The sequence below is a fragment of the Acomys minous genome (assembly GCF_964271855.1).
Source record: "Acomys minous genome assembly, chromosome: 7".
Lineage (NCBI taxonomy): Eukaryota > Metazoa > Chordata > Mammalia > Rodentia > Muridae > Acomys > Acomys minous.
In genome coordinates, this window is record NC_140488.1 from 65,901,972 (window position 1) to 65,907,570 (window position 5,599).

General features: G+C 37.4%; 1 pseudogene across 1 annotated transcript; it reads right to left on the minus strand.

Moving 5' to 3' along the window:
* Nucleotides 1-3,794: 3,794 nt before the first annotated feature.
* Nucleotides 3,795-4,016, minus strand: LOC311601421 (protein kish-A-like; annotated as a pseudogene). Its single transcript has one exon. The product of its transcript is annotated as a protein kish-A-like (transcript).
* Nucleotides 4,017-5,599: the final 1,583 nt, after the last annotated feature.

Below are 5,599 nucleotides of genomic sequence, written 5' to 3' on the forward strand. Positions count from 1 at the left end.
GAACTGGCAATCTTTTGTACCCAGAAATGACCTTAGTGGTGGGCTAGGGTTGCATTTTGTGAAGTTAGAGTCTGAAGAGGTACTGTAGAGATTCCAAACAACCCAGGCTGATGCCAGGACAGAGGGTTGCCCTCCAAAAATGGAGAGTTGGGCCTCTTTGCCAAGGACAGCATCTACATCAATCACTGAATGAAGAGAGGTGAAGCTGGTGCCTGCATGAAGCCTTCACCTCTCCATTCCAGTCTCTTTGGTACAAGAAGGTACTTTGATGGCTACTGAAAAACAAACCTGGACACCAATCCAGCCACAAAACCTTCAAACCACACTCTGTCCTAGATGCAAGACAGGCTGGAGCAATGGTGGCTCAGAATTTGTGGGAGTGGCCAATCAATGACTAGTCTAACTTGAGACCCATGTCATGAAAGGCAGTCCATGCCTGACAGTTTCTGGATGTCCTGGAAACAGAAGCTGGATGGCTCAGAGACCTAGCTCCTGGTTAAAAAAAATATGTCAATGAAACGATTCCTAATGATATTCTACTATACTCGTAGATTAGTGTCTTGTCCACTCAATATCAGAGAGGCTTCCTCTGGCAGCATATGGGAGCTGATGTAGAGCCCCATAGTCAATAAGTCATGCAGAGAGAGATTCTAAATTGGAAGTCTCCATCAGGTTCACACACACACCTGGGATATCAGAAGCCCCACAGAAGAGGAGAAGGCAATATTATAGGAGTCAATGGGGATAGATGATCCTGATTTTACAAGTTGTAGTGTTTTTTTACTTCCCCTGGAGAAAACTGAAGTAGAGACTGTGTTTTTTGTTGCTAAGATTTAACCTTGGAGAACAAATGAATTTACTGGCAGTACTTAATGAGCATGAATGAGAGTTACTTCCAGGATGACAGCTAGCTCCAAAATAGCCGTGTCTGAAAAGTCCCACCTCAGAGTAGGTGATAACAAAACTGTATCACTGGAGTTCTACTCTCAGTCATCTTTCTACCTCCTGTACTATCATTCCCTGTGGCCACATGCGGCTCAGTCACAGGAGAGAGTGGTGTATGGAATAAGTATCTGTTGACTTTCACCAAGTCTTATGAGGGATTAATAGTAGTTTTATTACTATTGCTACAGATTGGGCTGTCTCTGTATTATTTTGCCTATGTTATTGTTATGTTTGTGTGGCCAGTATATACCATAGGACATCACAGAAATTTCTGATCTTTGGTGGCCTATGATCATGTAAGGCCTATAAAGAAAAAAGATTCACTATAATAGAGGGAGAAAGGAATTACTTTGGCTTACAATATCAGAAAGTTCAATCCATGGTCAGTTAGGTTTATAATCCTGAATCTGTAGCAAGGCAATACATCATGGAAACAGAAATCGCTACCAAGAAGAGACTTGATACCCTATGACCATATACAGGAGAAGGAAGTCCCCCTCAGTCACAGTCATAGGGGAGGAGAGTAAGGGAAAATGGGAGGGAGGGAAGAATGGGAAGATACAAGGGATGAGATAACCATTGAGATGTAACAAGAATAAATTAATAAAATATATTTTAAAAAAGAAATGTATGGCAGAAAAAGAGAGAAAGGAAGAGAGAGGTAGAGAGAGGTCTAAAGCAGGTATAATCTTCAAAGATACACCATGATGAACTATTTAATCAGTCTAAACGCCTTTCCCTAAAAATTTAACCAACTTCTAAAACAGCATAAGCAACTGGAAACCTTTGAGTGATATTTTAGATTTAAACTTTAACAGTTGTTATGTGGTACTTAGGAGTACTGATAACTAAGTGCTTATTCACTGGGGGCTGGTATCTGCCAGGGCATAATTCATTTTTATGTCATCTCTTCATCACAATCTCAGCATTCTACAGAACTCAGCTCTGTTTTAGTTATCCAAAGGGCTTCCATGAGGCTAAATTAGACCTAAAATTCTATTAAAACACATCAAACAGCTGCTACTATCTCAAGATTTTGCTTCCCTTCTCAACTAGACTCCATGGAGACTGGAGATATGTTTTTCTCCATTCATATATTCGTTCTCTAACTTCTATAATGAACTACCTTACAGCAGATAATTTATACCACATATTTAATCTTATAACTATGACGACAGGTGATCCAGGAAGACATATTCAGAAGATTCAGTATCTGGCAAGGCAGCATTCTTCACCCACAGTACCCACTATGTGTTCTCGTGTGATTGTGGTGTGACAAAACATCCTAGGTTTCACATGCTAGTCACCTTCTAAAATACTAACAAATTTCAAATTAAATCTCACATATGAATTTTGACAGAGCATACATTCAGACCACAATATACTACCAATAAGTTTAAAGTTGTTTTGCTCAATTTATCTTACTCACTCATGTACTTTCCACAGAAGGTGCAGAGGTCACAGTTCTACTAATCTCAGGGACAAGTACTCTATAGCTTCCCCCTACTTACCAGAGAATATTCTTTGTTTGAAGTTAGAAGTTTTATTTTATATCACCTACATTCTTCTGAATTATATTATCTACATACATAAATACCTGCTATTTAAGTCTTATCTTGAGCTTCTTAGGAGATTCTAGCAAGAGAATACAGTAACTGTATGCATTTTACCAAAAGATAGTCCTCTATCATAGAAATAAATACTGTGTGTGCAGCTTCAGAAGGGACATGCATAGAGTGGTGAGTGAGGAAGGGTACACTTTCCTAGTCAGCCAAATAAACTGAACCAACCATGGTAATCTTTGGGATGCATATATCACAGCCTAATCATACATATTCAATTTCACTCTTACATTGAGACAATTAATATAGAATTTTTGTGGTGAAAATGTAAATCATAGAATTGCCTGATACTTTTCAGCACTTTGCATGGTTATCGTAGCTCATATGGAAGTACTGTCAAAGCTAACAGCCATTAAGTCCTATGCTTAATTTAACCTTGTTCCTTGTGAGGGTATTTGCTATGCACACTGGTAATTTCAGTGCCCATAGAGGGACAAAAATCTCACTACAGCATAAGGCCTCCTCTTATAAAAGCCCTGTTAAGACCAGAATGCAGATTTCTGAGGCTCTATATATTTTGGGGAGCCGGGGTAACTAAAATGAATGTTCTACTTGGAAGGCTTAACACTAGAGAATGAAAAAATGTAAGATTATTATTCATTCATTGTTCCACTTGCTTTTTTCATTCTAAGACAATCTTTTTTCATAGGATGGCAGTTATATCTTTGACCACACTTCCCTACTCTTCTGCTAAGTAAAGAAATACAGACTTTTGTTTAAAATATTTTAAATACATGTAGTAAACTACAGAATTTGCCAAGAACAGAGCTACTCCGGTTAGCAATCAAAAATGGTTTAAATATGAATGAAATCCATAAAAACAATTTTCTCAATAAAAATAGACCAGTTGCTAGGTCTCATTCTGTTGAGATATCACTTTCAAGCCCTAATGAAATGAGCCTATGGAACATGCAACTATATTTTCTACTTTATCACTGAAGAAATTATGAAAAGCAGTCTCAACACAGAATATTTGCAGTGTAATACTAGAGTGACAGAAAAGAAGTTGATCACTACATTCACATTGCTGTGTATTAAATTGTTACACCTTAATTGTTTATATAGCTTATTGGTCCAATAGCATAAAAATAGAGAACAGTATCTTTAAATTTATCTCATTCCATGTTCAGAGATAAATGGCTTAACTATTCTACATATTAGTTTCTGGAGGCAAGTCCTTGTTTGCAGAGTGTGGTGGTAGTCACATTCTGGTAGTTTCCAAAGCTACTATATGAAGAGAATGCTGAAGACTATCTTTATACAGCAAAGGCAACATAAGGAATCTTGCATTCACCAATTTAGGCACATTTAGAAAATATTCCCAATAGCCTAGTTTTATTTCTGTCCAGGAGGCTAGTGCTAATGATTGGATATATGCACACGAACATATAAACAGCAAGATTACAGTCAATGGACTCTGAAAATTGAAAATGGCAGACATAGTGAGGCTGATTGAGTAGCAGTAGTAACAAATGACGTGACAGCAATGACTGCAGTCAGATTTTATCCCTTCCATGATCCTTACAAATCAATAACTTCTTTAGCAGCAACCTAATGCCAGGGTGAAGATTGCCCATGTTTCATATGTCTTTCCTGTCTGCTAGAATTAGTGGAAGCAGATAATACATTGTCTTATTGGAAATAAAAGAAAGTGTCCTTAGGACTTCTTCTAGTTCTATAAAACATTTAGAAGATTGTCAAGGGTGCTAGGTATGATGGCACATGCCTTTAATTCCAGAACTCAGGAGGCACAGGCAGAGTGATCTGTCAGTGAGATATGAGAAGGCCAGCCTGGTCTACAAAGTGAGTCCAGGATAGCCAGATCTCTGTTACACACACAAACTTTATCTCAGAAAACAAAAACAAACACACATAAAAAAGATAGTCAAGGGCACAGGAAAAAATGTAATGTTGTGATACTGTTGAACTAGAAATATAAAATTTGAGCTTCAAATACAGAGAAAAGAAAATAAGTGACTATAGCAATCTGGCTCCATCTACATCTGGTTCTCTATTATATCACAGAAAAGTAATATTTCTCTTAATGACTCTTATTACAGTTGCTAAGACAATGTATAATTCAGCTAGCTATAGTTTATGTTATCCAAAATAACATATAAAGGCAGACCAATCAGAATCACACCTGATTTCTCAGTAGAGACCATGAAAGTCAGAAGGGTCTTGGATGCTGTCACGCAGACACTAAGAGACCACCAGATGCCAAACCAGACTACTATATCCAGCAAAACTTTCAATCATGACAGATGTAGAAAGCAAGCTGTTCTATGACAAAACCAAATTTAAACAATATCTATGCACCAACTCAGCCCTACAGTAGATACTAGAAGGAAAACTCAAAACCAATGCTGTCAACTACACCCAAGAAAACAAAGGATATAGATAATTTCCTAACAGCAAAACAAAAAGAAAACAAGCACAACCAAACACTATCATCAACAACTCCACAATAGAAGGAACTAACAATCATTGGTCACTAATATCTCTCAACATCAATGACCTCAACTCTCCAATAAAAAGACACATTTTAACAGAATGGCTGTGGAAACAGGATCCATCATTCTGCTGTATTTAAGAAACACACTTCAGTAACAAAGAGATAAGAGCAAACCTGTGTAAAGAGATGGAAAAAGGTTTTCCAAGCAAACAGACCCAAGAAGTAAGCTGGAGTAGCCATTCTAATATCTAATAAAATAGACTTTCAACTAAAATTAATCAAGAAAGATGGGGAAGGACACTTCATTCATCAAAGGAAAAATTCACAAGGAGGGCATCAAAATCTTGAATATCTATGCCCCAAATACAAGGGCATCCACATTCATAAAAGAAACACTCTTAAAGCTTAAGTCACAATCCATCCCAACACATTAGGAGTGACAGAATTCATCACTAACTCTCTTTAATGGACATATCATTGTGGCAGAGACTAAATAGAGAAATAATGAAGCTAACAGTACTTTTCACCCAAACCCAAAAGAATATATCTTCTTCTCATCACCTCACAGAACTTTCTC